This window comes from Plectrocnemia conspersa, unplaced genomic scaffold, assembly GCF_051122295.1.
Source record: "Plectrocnemia conspersa isolate PC_06_02 unplaced genomic scaffold, ASM5112229v1 ptg000003l, whole genome shotgun sequence".
Lineage (NCBI taxonomy): Eukaryota > Metazoa > Arthropoda > Insecta > Trichoptera > Polycentropodidae > Plectrocnemia > Plectrocnemia conspersa.
Genome location: NW_028277167.1, coordinates 4,867,259 through 4,885,553, shown reverse-complemented (window position 1 = coordinate 4,885,553; position 18,295 = coordinate 4,867,259). Strand labels below are relative to the sequence as shown.

At 32.1% G+C, this 18,295-nt stretch overlaps 1 protein-coding gene across 5 annotated transcripts in view; it reads left to right on the top strand.

Moving 5' to 3' along the window:
* The first annotated feature begins 1,144 nt into the window (after positions 1-1,144).
* The window catches only part of rut (adenylate cyclase rutabaga), a 216,075-nt gene continuing 198,924 nt past the window's right edge, over positions 1,145-18,295 (top strand). For all 5 annotated transcript variants that reach the window (XM_088182429.1, XM_088182428.1, XM_088182427.1 and 2 more), the window contains exon 1: positions 1,145-1,464. The gene's annotated coding sequence lies outside the window, so the exon portion shown is untranslated. The remainder of the gene's footprint in view (positions 1,465-18,295) is intronic.

Sequence of the window (18,295 nt, the reverse complement as noted above, 5' to 3'; positions counted from 1 at the left end):
CGAGTTTCCTGCAAGTGCTTTTGCTTAATTGTGAACGGGTTTATTTTGAACAATTGCCACTATCATCGCGACTGAAGAATCGCGTCTAAGCATATACATACTAAAAAAGTACCGCTTCAAACTAGAATTTTGTATATAAATTTATAAACACAAACCAGTTTATTGCATATTTTTTTTCATTTCATTTTCATTTTTGAATCATATTTCATTATTTTTTCTCTCAATTTCTGCAAATTATGCTTGGATACGAATCTCAAGAGTCGCGTTGAATCATATACTAAAAAAACACCGCGTTAAACTAACATTTTGTGTATAAATTGCTTAGTACGAACCTATTCAGTGAGTCTTTTTAAGTCACGCCAAAGCAGAAATGTCAGTGATGTAATTCTAAAAATATAAGTACTGGAGCGTTACTCCCTTTTAAGGTAATTAATAAGATTCCAGTATATGTTAACACAGAGACGAATAACCTGGTTATTTTATTTGTTGCGTTGTAGTTGAGTTGTGCAGTGTGCTGTCAGAGACTATTCAATTAAGCTCTAATAATTTTTACCAGATCTTCTAAAAAATCGTACTGGAACGCGTTCCTGTCATGGATAAAAGTACCGGAACGACGTTTCGGCCCCACTACACCATTGGCATACACTTGAATATTCTAATTAGTTTATTTTGTCGTCACTCATAAAATCACTGTCCTATTATGTTAAAATATTTCTATTTATGTTGATATACAGTGAAACCTCGACTTACGAGTGAGTTGACTTATGAGTTTTTTGAGATACGATCATTTTTTTAAATTGACTCAACATATGAGAAATGTCTCGACAAAAACGTATTGCGTAACCTAAAAATAAACTTAATCAATAATTTAGGTACTATGCATTAACTATTTCAATTGCCATTAATGCATTTTATTTCTCATTAAATTCATTTAAACAGTGAAAATTGATTTGAGATACAAGTAATTTGAGTTAAGAACTCCGTCACGGAACTAATTAAACAGAGCACCACTGTATATTTATAACACTGTTTGATGACTTAAATCATGTGTTATTATAAATTTCTAGTCGTTCCTTCGATTTGTTCTTTTTGCGCAATTTTCAGTGTGGCAACACTGCTAGCGAGTGGCAATGTCAAGACGTCCAGTCGAGTTTTCCTTCGTGGCCGCGCGGTCGCGTTCGTTCGTTGCGCGTTTTGTTCGCGACTGTTTGTGCTAAAATTGTAACAGAAACATCAGTTGATTTCGCATTCGGACGACAGGCACTACTTCGTCCGCCATCTGCGACGACTCGAATCGCTGTTGCGGCGTCCGAGTGCCGACTGACGTTTGTGTCAACACTCGGGGGTGTATGTGCCGGAGCGAAATTTTGCGAAAATCCTTTTGGTGATATTTAGTGTGGATTTTAGTGTTTCCGTCTCGAGGCAGCCGGCCGGGCGTAGCTCCGCTCCGATCCGATCCGAACCGTAAGTGTGAACGTTCAATGAACTCTTTGTTTTGATCATACGCGTTCTTGGAAGCGGAAAATATACAAAAGTTTCAAAATCGGCTTCTTTGGAATCGTTTTATTAATATTTTCATTTAAGGGCAACGTGAACGTCAAAATTATTTAGTCCGTCAAAATTTGAAAATTGCACCGTTTTTTGTTAAGACGTCGCGGCCATTGATTAGCGTTTGGCAGTTACAGTCGTTGGTCGTAAGAAGACAATTGGCTGCCATGCCCAAGTGAACTTTTCAAATTATGATTTATTGTCTATTATTGTGTCGTCGACGATGTTCGCAAACACGTGCTTTGCGAACAGGTGAACTTTGACGCATAAATGCATAATGCATTATTGTTAAAAGCTCTGATTACTTTTTCTAAGAAACTCGTTGCTAATTTCGTGAGAGCATCACTATATTTTAGTTTGTTGATTTGAAAGACAAGTATCATTCTATACGTGAGGTGTAATTTGTTATATACAGTCTAAATAACGCAACTATTATTATTAAAGCACTTTTGATTGATATCGCAATTACAATTAGTTAGTACAGTAATCAGTTTAAAGAAAGAAAAAAAATCTCTCTTGCATTTGCAAAGCATCTTTGTCTAGCGGTTTGTCTAAAATACATATTTGCGAAAGCACTAATACTAACACTAAAACGGGATCTATTGCGAATGGCATAATTAACGAAATAATTTGCGCGCTTTTAAAGAAAATCTCCTACCATTTCCCTGATCCACTTTGGTTCCGACTTGGAAATACGCGATCGTTCTACTCTAAGCCGAATCAACACAGATGTCACATTTGAGGTCTCGAAAAACAGCCGCTTCCACTTCGCTCGACAGATTTGCTCCGGCCAAGTCAAGAGCATCTATTTCATATAATCATTCTAACCATTTTATATTTATTCTGATCGAATGTTATTTTTATCACAGTCGCATTGAAAAACAAATCCTATCTGTATTTTACACTACATATTAAAAATAATGTAAAGGTGTATTATAAAACAGATGAACATATTTTTTAAATCAAATAAAATAATCCATATAAACAATTATTTAAAAAAAATTTAACCGAACTTACATCAAAATAGATTGATTTAAATATATTAACATGTTAATAATATCATCAATAACAAAAATCGATCGACTATTTAGGACCATGTTGCTAAGTAAATTAGATTTATTATTTTTAAGTGTGTTAGTATAATACTAAAAATATTTTTTTATTATATGTATACATGAAAATATTGCTTTACCAACTGTTACATTTGAAATTTATATAAAATAGACAAATTCCCTGTCCTTTTATTTAGTTTAAGCATGTTTAATGCAATATATTATTTATTTTTTTATGTGATGGTAAAAAAATATAGTATATATTTAACTAAATAAAAACAACTAATTTTTACACCTATTACATGAACATGCAAATTTAGTATTACAGTCTAATTAGTAACGAATATTGGCCCTACACCTAAAAAATATGTGAAAATACTAACATAAACTTTAGAAAACATTTTCAATATGGACATATAATCGTTACTGCTAAGCCTCTGATTTGGTGCTAACTATGCTTGGACGCTATATCAGGCTACTATAATTAAAACGACATGAGCGAAGAATTCGTAAGAATTTATATTTTGGCTGATAAGAGCAAGTATCAAGTATACGTTTCTTTTATTCACCTTAAACGAATGGAAGAAAGAGATTTTTAAGACCAACGGCCGTAATATTCAAATTTCAAAGCTATCTAATGAATCAAAAGAATGTATTCCGGGTGACCTTTTATAAGCCAAATCATTGTGGTCGCTTCTTAGTGGTGATTAAAATACGTTAAATCATTCTATGCGGTGGGCGACATAAAACCAATTATTTTCCAGGCGTGTATCGATGATCATAGATACATAGAGATACTTAGTGCTGTTAATTAGTTTTATTTTCTTAAGAAAGTGCATTTAGCCGCGCGTCATGTAAATATTGGATATTTTAAACGTTAATTATTATTTTATATTAATAAAACTGTGGTCGCGCATTGAGAATATTTTGGTAAATATAACTTATAAAAATTCAATAAATCGACCAAAAATATTTCACGGTCGACCTTGTTGTATTTTATATGAATTCATCGTACCACAAAATTGTTCCGTTTTATTGACACAATAAACGTTTTATTACCCAAATAAATATTTATTTCGGTTAACCGGCAATGGGTTTCGTATTCGACTCGTCTAGGTAAAATTTACCATTTTTTTTACATCCGATGCAGTGTTTTAAAACCGGTTTGCATGAGCCGGTCAAGTATACTCTTATGGTTTATTTGTTCGTTCGATTCAAGGATCCGAGCTTCTCAATTTTCAAATCGTTGTCTATTTTCATGACAAATGAGAGAAGTACAAATAAAATTTGGTCGAGCGCCTAGCTTAATAAACCCTTCCCTACCGCAGCAGTATCGTTAAATATTAACGAGAATTGGGATGCATGCAGTATTGATTAATTCCCCCCACGGTCCTAATGGGTCTTGTCGGCTCAACCTCGCCTTTAATTTGTTTTAACGATTTTGTTCGATGAGCGACTTCTATACTCCCCTTTTTGCATTCACGGTCATTATTAGCTTTTTTCTTGAAGCTCTGTAAAACTGGGCATAATATGTTTAACCATTTGTAGTCCAAAGTTTTTTTATTAGTGTTACCAATATTTAATTAAATAATTGATAAAAAAATAATAAAAAGATTTTTTTTTACTATATTACATCTTTCTAGGTGTATATTATATGAAATAATTTTTATTTTGGCAGAATTAACTTTAAAAGTTAAATTATGTATTTATAATATAAAAAGTTTTATTTTAATTTAAAAAATATTGAAGAAAATTTTTAAAAATATTAAAAAAGATATAAATTTAAGGATATTTTCAGATTTAAAAAAAATTAAACATGCTGTATTTCATTAATTATGAAAAAATAATATCAATTACTGGACCTTTCTTTCTAACATCCTTTCAGACAGACCATGCGATCCTTTCGATGAAATCTTCGATGACTTTTTCGTACATTTCGGGCGGTATCTCAGCTATAGCTTGGCGGATGTTGGTTTTTATGTGATCTAACGTTTCGGGTTCATCGGCGTAGACACGATATTAGCTTAACCCTACAAAAATCCAACGACGTTAAATCGAATGAACTTCTAAAATGCAATCGTGAAATATCAGGTTGTCCCATAAGTCTTTTCGTTTTTAAGATGCGGGTTAAATTAGCTAAAAATTAAAACGTGTATAATACTTTTATTAAATTATATATTCTCCATCTTTTTGTAGTTATTCTCCACATGCTAATCAATTTTCTTTTGTATCTGATTAAAAAAATAATGTATTTTTGGAAGCAATAAATTCTTTAATGTCGTTTTTGTAAAATATCTGCAGGGATCTAAATAGATGATAGTCGTTTGGAGCAATGTCTGAAGAATACGGTGGGTGAGAAAGGAGTTAAAAAAAATCCATTGGTTTTATATCGTTTTCTTGGATACATAAAGGGGTGAAATTACCCTTTTTTAATTCATAAGGAAAGATCTTAATCGCTTTTAAAATTAATAAACTGAGCACACTATGTGTCTGTCGTAATTGTCTGCCTATAATCCAATAGCTCATAATGAATTATGTCCTTCATATCCCTAAAACTAAACTTGTTATCAGGGTTCTCATCTTCAGTAACAATTTGATTCAAAAATAAATCTTTCTATTCTATTATAGAATCAATTATTATTGGCATATTCAGATATGCTGCGTTAGGTTTTTCTCAGATATTTTTTAGATTTATATACTAGTACTTTTACAAGCAATTTTGATGTTTGTTAGTATGGCGTTACGCCCAAAAATCACGAGTTATTACTCCCCACTGCGTTTTCTGTGCTGTTCAAACCCAAACCTAACCTAAACAAATTAACCATTATACCATTATATTCGTTTAGGTTAGGTTTGGGTCTGAAGAGAGTCGCGGGAAACGCAGTGGAGAGTAACGACTGGTGGTTTTTGAGCGTGGCACCGTGTTAAATAACAAGTTCCAAATTGTATTTCTATAGTAAATTTTAAGTTAGTCTGTAATGTAAATAGGTTTGTGTTTCACACGAAACATTGAGAAACTGATAAACGCGCTGTCTCTGGCGCAATTTGTTTTGATTCGACACGTAGACTAAGTTTGTGCGTTCGTGATGCGTATGTGTCAAACAATATTGTGTTCCAAATATTTAATAATTTCAGTATTGAACAGGGCGATGCCAGGTGACACGTCTAATGCATGCAAATGTTTTTATTTATTATTATTCATCAAATTGCTTTTTATTATTCTCGTACCCGCAGCTTCAAAATTATCGATACACTTGAACGGAAGCGTTCTCGCGAGGCCGAAACAGCTCTCGAAGCGGCCATGACCTTTGCATTGATTTTTTCGCGTTCGAGGGTACGCTTACGACGTTTTCTCACGATATATAAAAAACTTTTAATTTACACTCATTATTATTTGGCATACGATGACTAATGTAAATATTTACTTTCGAACCGAAAGTGAATTGTAGAAGTATCGCTCGCTACCGCAACCAAGCGGGTTCAATGTTGCCATAAAACAAATTATTTATAAACAGAATTACCAACTGCGGCGCGTTAAGATATTCACCCCTTTATTGTATTTGACAAACGTCCGTGTAATTAAAGACTGTAGCGACAAAATTGTAGGTTGGCGGGCGGCGTGCCATTGCCCGCTGTTGCGTATCACTGACCGCAATATTGTCGCGATGACAGTTGCGGCCGGCTGTCAACCGCCATGCGTGAATTGTCTTTGTGAGATTTAAATTGACCGAATTAGATCAAATCTGTTTTATTTGTTTATATATTGTAAATCTTTCGTTACGACATGACAAATGCGTTACAATGATGTAAACTCAATCAACAACTACTAAGTAAGTAGTGAGGCACCAAACTGAAATCAAAGTCTATGATTAATTGATATCTATTTTATGAATTATAAATTATTATTACAATTTACAATAAATATATGTCACTACGCACGATCTAGCTCGATTTTATTTTATTTATTTATCACGATATTTATCTGCGAGATTAGGAACATTTAGAAAAAACTGATCTTTGATAATCGATTGGAATTATAATTGTATAGAAATTTAAAAACACTTCATATAAGATACAAACACTAGATACACCTTCAGATACTAGTTACATCGCGTGTCTTTCGTAAATGGAGATAGGTTTAAAATATTAAATATAATATTTACGGTTAATGCGCAATTACATACAGCAGACGTTTCAGATTATGCGAAATTATTTATGTATGAATTTTAATGAACTTGCAAGATTACATTAGTGGCAATGGATTTTTTATCTGTAAAATTGAAATAATTTATAAATACAAAGCTATCGACAATGCGAGTTTCCTTATGCATACTTAGATACATATGTACATAATATTAAAAAAATATGTTTAGTTAAGGTCATATTGTATTTAAATAAAAGTAACATTTTTAATATTAATTCTAATACAAAAAACCGGGTTACAAAATTTAAAAAATCGGTTTCCGAATTATACAAATTTAGTAAAAAAAAAACTGTTTTTAAAACCGTTAAGCCATCCAAATGTATGTGCTTTTTAAAACTAATTTTGATGTAACAATTATGGGTGATCCTGACACTGCATTTATTTAAATGAGCAGTTACTGATTATAAGCTTAAATAACGCCGAATATATTAATTCAAATTCATTCTAGACCTTGCTACGTATTAAACAGGACACTAACATGAATATAACTTTCTGACAGCTTGTCGACTATCAAATTTATATCTAATATCTTGGATACCGTCAACTCTTCGGGTAGTTTTGCAAATTTCTCTCCGGCATATTCTTCAAGTCCGATCAATATGTATATCAGGGTTAGCCAAACTTTTGAGTCTACTCGATGTTTAAATAATTGTGAGCGGTCTACCCAGTAGTGAAACTCTTGGGCATCTCAAAAAAATATCATCATTTCTCAAAGTCGTAAATAATTATATTTTATATAAACTATATTATTAAAAATAAAGTTGTAAAATAAACTTTTCTGTATACGTTGCAAATATAAAAAATCTCAATATATGATCTCAAAAATTCTCAATATATGAATAAAATACGTTTTGAAATAGTAACTCTTTAATATTCGCGGTGGAAGCTTTGACTATCCCTGATGTATAGGCGTTGCGTAATTTTGATGATTTTTCTGGTAACACCCTCACTCGTATCTGACGTGTCCCCGGCTGGAACTGATTGAACCTTACCCGTTGATTAAATATCTCCACGGGAACGACGAAAAAACCTAGACAAACACCCTGACAAATTGTTGACTCTCTTTCTCTTCGTCCCCAGGTGGGGTGGTATGTTAAATTAACCCGTCTCACAGATTGCCGCATTATCCGTCGTCCAATCTATGATTGGATTCTGGTGCAAGATTTCTCTTATGTATTTATTAACGTCGGCGTTAAATGGACATGTCAATCATTCTAGTTTTGTTTGTTGTGGAGGCGGTCAATGAAACGGTCAATTAATCAATTAGTTGATAGTTAACGCAGTTTGATACTTTGCTTTAGAATAGCTGTGTATACTTTGAGTAATGCACACTAATATAGTGCATTCATACATTCGAGGTTTTGGGATTATGTCCAACGATTCTATTTTGCAAGGTAAAAGGATTTATTTAGATGCCTATTTAAGTTAAACGGTTGCTCGTGACTAGATTATTGAAGTAGTAGTATACATGTGTTTTAAAAGTAACGCTCTTACACAGTTGCTACTTATGCATTTATGAGATTTTCAGTTATATTAAACGAATGATGTTTACACAGATAAAATAAATTGGAATTCTTGAAACGTACTAAATTTTTCAGCGTAATCCCTTCTCTATTCACTTCTCCCAATGATCATAAAGTACTCTATATACCCTCTTTAAATAACGTTTGTAGTGTACTGTCTAAATTTTTAAAATTTTAAACGTTATAACAAATAAATGACCCCAATTACAGATGACATATCTAAACTGTAAATTATAATAATAGCTTATAATTAATAAAATAGACTTCGCATATTCCCAGATTTTGAATTCATAATAGATAATTATAATTGTTAACTTTCGTTTTCCGTCAATACTGTTAAAAAAATACTGGTATTGTAAAATTAGGAATATATAATTGCGTCAATTCTGGGAAAGGTGTATTTTTTTCGTCGTCCCGGCAAGTGCATAATGGCGAGCCTCCAACTCAACACGTGCGCGTGACCTTAATTTTTGGTTCTATTCATTGAAAGAAATATAGAGGACATTTAAAAATTAAAAGCTTATAAATAAAACACTTATAACATCTTAACAAAATTATTTTGACGTAATTTTATCTTTATTTTTAATAAATTCTTGTATTATGCCTGTGAGTGCTTGATGAATCGATTAATGCATAAGGGATGAAATCTTTCGCTTTTTCTACGGCGCTTACCATCTGCTCCAAATAGATTAAATTTGGATTCGTCGGAAAAAGCCACTCTTCTCCAATCTTCGACGGTCCAATGGCGATGAGCTTCTGCCCATTCAAGGCGATTCTTTTTCATCTTCCCAATAAATAGTGTTTTTTTTTGCTGGGTTTCGCGCTATCCAGCTTCAACGAAACGACTATTCAGTGTCCGTTCGAAATATTCGAGTTTGAAGTAGATTGTAATTATGTTTGTATTTCGGCAGCAGTTTTGAATCGATATTTTTTTATGATATCCTTTATTCTGCGGTTTTCTCGAGCATACGTCAAACGCTTCCGCCCACCCCCTTGCACCCTCTGTAGAATTCCTGTTTCGCGATATTTTTTAATAAATTTTCGAATAGCAGAACCACGAAACCCCACTCTTCGCGCTATCTCTATAATTGAAACCTTTTCTTCGAGATATCTTATTATTTTAGATTTTACCGTGATCGACATTTGTTTAGATCTCTCTATGATTTTGGGTTTGTAACTAACGTGCAACTGAGGAGGCTTTACAAGTTAAAATATCTTGTAAATTATTACCACAGATGCATTTAATCATCAGAATAATACAATAGAGCAAGTTTTAAAGAAAGAATACATTTTAATAATAGAATTCGTGAAATATTGCCTATGAAATTTTCAATTGGCCACAGCTGTAGGTATTGATTGATTATCCCGTTGTAACATATCTTGTATTTTTGTACTACTTTCTACTCAAATTTTATCGTAGTGGACACTAAGGAGTTTGAAATAATATTTGCCGTTTATTATAGTACATTTGAAAGATGCTCAACAATAATTATCCCTCCACAATTACAAAAAAATACCGTTGTAATGGAAAGTATCGAACGAGCATTTCATGAAATTTTCTAAACGCCGTCATTTCGTTGATTGATTTTTTTTTAATTGCTGTAGTCATAACAGTAGCGGCACCCAACGAGCATGCTAATCTCACTAGTTTATTTACGGCCGCAGTATTCTTTGAATGCAATTCTTTTAAACAAATCATTCTTTTGCAGTTCTTACAGCTCTTTTAAACAAGTCAAATTTATAAATAAGTTACAAAATAATATGTTACTAAAGTATTTTAATAAGTATTGAATAATAAATAAAGATATACATAGATTAAATACTAGAAATAGAGATAATTTAAAGACTAAGAATATTGTACAGAGATGTGAATTTGTATAATAATTTTATTGCGCCAGTATGGATAAGTTTAATTAAGTATTTCAAAATTGAAATCCTCATAACATCGTTCATTATGTGGCTCTGAAATTAGCTTAACATACCTGAATTAAATATCAGAAACTAGGTTGTCCCTTACAACAATAATCAATCACACGCGGTCTAAATGTCCCATAAAAAATTGAAACAATCTGATTAGAATGTTATCTAACACCCGTCATATTCTTTAGACCTTGCTCCTTCAGTATTTAAATTATTTAGGTCGTCAAACAATTTCAAATATTTATTTTCAAAGTTACTTTTGTATAAAATATGCTAAAACTTTACATAATTACGTGGGCAGTATATTAAAAACACATAAACTTTTTATTATCATAGCTTTTAAGATTTATGTATTATTTATTTCAATTCAATTTATAGAGTTTACATTAACTACAATAATAAACATCCACGTACTATTTATTCTCATACATTTTCTACGTTGTATATTGTGGATCGATATATATATAATATGTAAATTCTTTAAAAGCCATTCATTTTCTGACATTGTTTATACACATGTTTTATTTAGTTATTATTATCTAAGATTTTAAAACAACATATTTATATCAATTATCTGAATAGTTTTATATTATATATTAATTGTCTTATATGTATTAAAAATATTGTAATATAATTTACCGCTGTTCCTGAAAAATGGAAATCTGATCTGAGAGAATCTAAATGAAAATTGGTATAAAAGGGTCAGTGTAATCAAGCACTTAAGAGCGTGCGATAAACATTTTATCCTCTGTTTAAATATTTACTCTCTCGGAAGAACTTAGCTAGGCGAAAAGAGGTTGTTAACTACTTAACTGTCCGATATCGGAAGCGTATCGCGTTTTCGGAAGCCGTAAAGTCGTGATCGATGAGGCAAATATTTTCGGTGATGCTCTGACCCCCCAGTTTTTGACACAATAACGTAATGTGATCTCGGATGCTGTGTTTATTTTTTGATATATGTACCGTAATAAAAAGGTCTTGTTCTTAATAAACTGTAAGGACAATGTGATGTGTATACTAACGTATGTTTGGTTGCGTTTTTTAGTTTATCATTTTTTTAATAGATACAGACGTTAACCGCAAACCTCAAAGTCCATGCACGTAGTTTTTTTATTGCGTTCTGTCATCTTCGACGCTAGATAAAAATATTTATAGATTAAATGTTGACACATCAACGACATTTTTAAACGACCACATAAATACAATCATCTGGTTGAAAGTTGTAAAATTTAACTTGAATTGATTTCCAATTTTAATTAGTCAGTATAAACTTGACGTTCATTCTAGTCCAATCAACTTTTAGTTTTTTTTAATTGGCGCCGATATTCGACCCTGCCGCCATTTTAGACGTTTTTAGCAATACAAAGAACGCCCAGAAACAAAGAGGAGAGGAAAAAAGTAGGGTGTGCCGTTCTAAATAAAATGTAATTCGGACCTTTAATTAATCAACGATCGGTTTAAGATACAAATTGTTCGTTCTGAAAGTCTGTAATCTCGCTCGGCGTTGGCGTGGGTCTAATCCAGATGTTTTTTTAAAGCAATGCCTATACAGCTTCATTAAGCTCATGAAGACACATGTGTGACAATGCGTAAATAGTAGATTAGCTGTCATCCGCAGCGAGCATTACCAATGTAGATCTTTATTTATACAAACGACTAACGGACGACTCTTTGACTAGAAGCCATCGATCTGTAGTGTTTGTGCAACTAAATATGATGATATCATACTTATTTATGTAAATGTTTTCACCGTAGCTCCTCTAATTCTGTATCAGAGATCAAACATTATGAATACTTTTTGAATATATATATGGTCTTGTGTTTCCGGAAACTGTTGATTCAATTAACATTCTTTATGGTTTCTAAATGCGTAATGTTTATAGCTTCTTCTTCACTTTGTAGATGTGGATCGTTGAACTCGTGTAATTCAATGCAACAGTTTATTGTGTGATTTGTTTACTCAGTCGCTTTTCTTTTATACACATACATTTATAACTGTCATGTTATTCACGTTATAATTTAACGTCTTAATAGTTTACGATGAGAAAATGTTCGACAAATTATTTTAATTGCCATAATTACCGTGTAAAGGCTGTCTAAACATTTAAGCTTATATACGATGTTTGTATAATAATCTAGGACCTAAATTCAAGGTAATCTGATTGTATCAATTCTGCGCATACGAATTAATACAATATATACATAAATTAATTTGCCGTTTAATAAGTGGAAATATATTTTATTTAAATACATTATTTCGATAACATACATATATATATTTATAATTAGAAAATCACAATACTGGCGGCCCTTGACTTTCGCACATAATTGTTTCCTGAAAATGTGTGCGAATGTTGAATGTACGAAAGTCGAGGGAAGTAAAAAAAAATGAAATTGTGTGTATTTTAAAATATTTATTTATCAAGTAAATATAAGATGTTTAAGAGACACGTTTAAGTGGGGTTTGCGGGTGTATCCTTTGAAAAGTTATCAAGAGTTAACTGCTTTCTACTATTCTTTTTCTTTTCTTCATGTAGTATTTTATAACATGCTATGTTTTTATTGATCGCCCTACGCACTTGAGATATGCGTTCTCCATTGGGATCACAATCTTCCATAATATTAAAAAAATTGTCAAGGTGCGTGAAGGCTTCACTCATATTTTTCATTGTTAAAGAATTTTCCAAAATAAACCTGTCTCATCTACATTAAATATTTGGCTAGAGGAATATTCTCCATTTTCAATAAATTTGGATAATTAAGAAATAAATTCTTTTGCAGCATCTTTATCCGCATCAGCCGATTCTCCAGTAAATTTAATATTATGAAAAGAATACCTCATTTTAAAATTGTAAAATCAACCGTTACTTGCTTGAAAAACCGTGTTAAAATCTTTTTTTAATCTATCCTTCCAATCTTTGTGCAAACTTAGAGCTTTTGCTTGAATAATTGAAATACTCAGAGGGACATCTTTTTGATGTTGGTCATCGATCCACGATGACAAAGATTTTCCATTTCATCCATGTTTTTTTTTTGCAATGTTTTTTTTGGAAACATATCTTTAAAGATTGCGGAAATATATCTTTATTTTCCACAATTTTGAACGTATTTCTTAATTATATTTTTATTTTGCAAAATTGAACATATTGTAGACCTGTTTGTATCATACGAACGTCCGATTGAAGCAAAAGATTCACCGCTATCAGAACGTCTAATAATTTCCATCTTTGTCTTGAATCGTGTAAAGTTTATGAGTCCTTGATTTATTTTTGTTCGTATCAACACAAGTTTTTCCGTTTATCACTCGTGTTTATATTTGATTTAATTTAAAAAAAAAAAAAAAAATTAAATTAAAATAAATTGTTTTTGTTTTTAAAAGGTGCGAAATAGCGAATTGTGCGAAAGTCGAACGTCCGAAAGTCGAGGGCTGCTACTAACATTATGTATATGAAAAAATATCTTCAACTCTTTTATACAGTCTGGAATTAATTAACGAAATCTTGTCCTATCAAGAGAGAGGCAGAGACCGTTAGTTTGGTTTTGTAAGGTTCAGTAATCGCCGTCACGTGTTGTATTGTGCGTGTTAACTACACCTGTACTTAAGCTGTATTTAACAGCGACTTTCTGTTTGCATCCATTACTTGGTATCAGCGTTTTTTATACTTGTATTTAAGATATTTTGATATTTTTTCACTACTTCCTCTAAGTGAAAACTCACGCAAGGCCACTGATATTCTTAAAAAAATCATTTACTAACAAATTATTAGATTGTCGGCTCATTCTAAGATATTTAATCTGATACTGTTTTAAGTATAAGGTTAAACTATGTAATGCTCTATAATGTGTGACTCAAATGTACATAGTATATATTTTTATTATAAGAATATGAAGTTGAAAATAGAGGGTTTTCAAGCATCATTATAAGTCAAGGACCTATCGTTACATAAGGTTAGTGTTTCTCTTTCGAAAATAACGAGATTTAGCAATCGTGACCTATAATGTTCTATCTTGTGGCTTTTTATTATTTTTAACACATTAGCGTTCTCATCTCCGTCGGGCCTAATAACCCATAACGAGCTTACAAGCCGTCCAATTAAAACGTCCCAAACCTTCTTAGAAGAAAAAAAAACATAAAATAGACCTCGATGCACATAATCCGCTTTACGTATGGATCAACTCGATAAACCTCGAATTTATTATGCACGGCGGGTAAACTCAGTAATGGCGTCACGCGAGCCTGATAGAGATCTCTTCGGCTAATGACCGAAAATTTGAGATTTGCGTAATAAGGGAAATTAGTTTTTTTGCAAAATGGCCAAAAATAAGGCCTATGCCTTTTTAGTCGATATGGTGTTTATGGATTTTAGTCCTTAATACTAAGATCTTAGACTTTTATAAATTAGCTGAATGAGATATTTTGATGTGATGTGTATCACATCTAATTTTGTAGTGGAAGCGCATCCTTTGATTTAAATTCGAAAATTATTTCAAAAAGAAATTATGTAACTTTCACATAGCATAAACCTTTCAGCAGCATCAGAGGCGTCCGTACGATTCAATCTTTTGGATGGATTTTTTTTATAAAATCTAACCGATTTATGACCTTCGCCGAACATCACAAACGTGGGCAGCATCACAAAACGTACGGTCGAAAAATCGTGGGAGGCGTCCAAATACAACGCTTTACTTTGGTTTCAATATTGTTGCAATATTTACAAGTTAATTAGAATAATGTATGTGTTTCGACGCAAAAATAGAACCACTAAATTCGCTTCAATAAAAATAGGGCTTTTAAATCGTAATATAACTATATGTAGATCATTGTTTGAAAATATTTAATTTTAGTTTTGAACTTGAGGATATTTTCAAATTTTTTTTAATAATTTAATATTCTATGTATTTCAATACTTATGAAAAATATTATTAATTAAATCACTTTTTACAACAAACAATTCTTTTGATGACTTTTTTGTAGATTTCGGGCGGTATCTCGGCTATATCTTTGCGGATGTTGGTTTTTATGTGCTCAAAAGTTTTGGTTCATCGGCGTAGACACGACTCTTAGTTTAACGCTACAACGTTGACGTCACCAAAACGTTTAATAATGTGACCTGTGAACTTTTCAACCAAAACATCCATTGTTGCACCCAAGGTGTGCCAAGTTTTGTTGGAACCACATGTCATCCACATTAATATTTTTGATTTCGTACCAAAAATAATCGGTGATCATGTGCATATAGCGCTCACCGTCGACTGTAACATTCCGACCTTTGTCGTTTTCAAAAAAGTAAGGCACGATGACGCCGCCTGACCACAATCAGTGTTTTTGCCATCTAATCATCTCTGGTGATACACGTGATAATTTTATTCGCCCTATATACAGTAATTTTGCTTATTAACATACACAGAGAGGTGGAAATGTGCCTCATCAGAAAATAACATTTTCTTTTAAAAATCAGCACCAACTTCCTGCTGCTCTAACATTCAATATACGCAAATTCTTTACTGTTCGTGGTCTCTGGGCTTCAGTTCTTGTGTTATCTGAATTATATATGTATAGGTGTAGGTGCAAGTCCAAATGCAAAATGTGCCAAAGGCAGCCATAAAAAAACTCAAAAAAAGAGCGGCGGTTAATGCGATCCAAGCATGTTGATTTATTTAAACTCAAAGACTAGCAGTGTGTTTAACAATGTATGAAAAAATCACGTATGAGCTGTAACTGAAAGTAGTCCACACACCTAAATATTTACCCGAGTTACAGCTAGATTATAGAAATAAATATGTTATGTTCTGATACTCGAGTTAATTAATAAACTTGGAAGCTGAGGAGTCGCCGATACTTTGAATCGAAGACTTCAGACCCTACTCCAAACCCTTACACACAATCGACACATTTTCAACATCAGTACTATATACATAAAAATAGATCAGCTATTAACTGTTTCCTTATTCGATTCATGAAATGACGCCGCTGTGGTGACGATACAAATATCACAAAGTCGGGTAATGCCAAAATATTAAAAACATGATTCTCCTATATAATAATAGCAGCGATAATGAGCCGTTTTTGATTCCGCATTACTACAAACAGGAAACGGGTCACATTAATTTATTTATTACTATATGTATATAAATTAAATAAATAAGTTCGATATCAATTCATTTGTGAAATATATATTTTTCTGTTTCATTGCTGTTTTGTTTTTGATATTGCGTCTTTTCTTCTTCAGCTTTATAAAATGTACAGTAATAATTTCATTTTATTTAAATAAATTGAAATTAATGAATTATTTACCTCTAGATAATTGTAATTCCATGCAACATTTCTAAATACTCCTGGCACTATTAAAAACAAACTGTTCAGTAGTTTTTGAGTTTATATGGCATATACATGTGAACATTGCCTTTTATTTATATAGATAGATTGTAACATAATATGTCTGGCAATTAAAAACATATGTTTTTTAATATAATATTGTCGATTAGGTGTAGTACATTGAAAGTGCACGCGTTTATTGTGGTAGTTCATTAAGTTCTAACTGAAGTTGCGACTGGGGGAAGTCCAACGTTTGCCCAATACTTACGATTTAGGGTAGAACTAGAATCTTTGTTTATGCTTAACCCATATCTTACTTGAATTTTTGGCGTGTCTAACGGTGTAATATTATATTATATTTATCGGGGATGATGGTTTTTTGTTTACCCAACGGTTTTAAGTGTAAATTCTTACGTTATTCGTTACTATTGATCGCCGAAAAATTCATAGCTACTATATTATTGTTCTACATAGCCGAGCACGTTCAGAAACATAATAAAATCGAGTTATACAAATATAATATTTTTATGTCACTAACGATATTGGTTGATCCCTACATAACACACCTTAATAAATAAAAATAGTATTTAAAAAAAATATTGTCGATTTTTAAAGTAAATGTCTCGTGCAGCAGGCATTGTAAATATGCCCAGGTCTCTACCGATGCGTTATTACCGCCACCATAATAATTATAAATCGTCGTAAACAATTTGCTGAATTGTTTATGCTGGCGTAGTCAGCCGGCGACACGCACTCTCGCGCGTGTTCAATGGAGCTCATTCTTTGCCACAAACCTTATCGTGTCGTGACGCATCCCATATCGGTGGACTCAAACCTTTAAACATAAATTATAATACAACGTTTGATGAATCAATGTAAGAATTTTATATAGTCAAACGAACCACTATATACATACATCTATAGTAGGCTGTCTTTTTTAACAAAACCATTCCATTATGAATATGTCGTAAAACTTAATGCTCACACTATGTTTGCATTTTAAAAATGTTTTGTACACGTGGGTTGGGTTGTTTTGTACACAAGCATATGTATATGCATTTAGCATAATTAAAAATAAGTATCAACCTCTTTTTTTTTGTGTGTAAAGCTGAAAATGTTGTGTTTATAAGCAGTTTGACAAAACTTTTTCATTCGCTTTTAGGCCCCCAAAGTCTACGCCCACTACTTTGCAAGCGACCGAGATAATTTTTTAACCCCTCCGAATATATTTTAACGCATAAACATTCCCGTGGTTTATTGGCCAAAAGAGTTATGTCGCTCGTAATTTTCGACGAGGACACTCGCGTGTTTCGTGCTAATTATTTTTAGGCGCGTCACAAATCTATCCTTACTAATCTAATGATGTATGGCGGTAAAAATACTAAAATATAGTTGTTACACAAAAAAATGTAATAAAAGAAAAACTCTGATTAGGCTTTATAATCGACCGAGGTTGACCTCGCGTTTTGGTAGTTAAATTCGGAATAAAAATGCAAGACGTTAATCTTCTCTGCAATTAATCTGCCAGAGTAATGGTTAAACTAATTGTTATAAGATTAGAAGGTTATTAAATAAATAAAATAGTAATTGTATTATAAGTTAAAATATTATTGCGATTACATTTTGTGATATATATTCATATTATTGTTATTTAATACTTTGGCGGACGGATGGTGACGGGTAGAAATTATACACAGATGAAGATGCTAAAGTTGTAGGTTAGTTACATAGT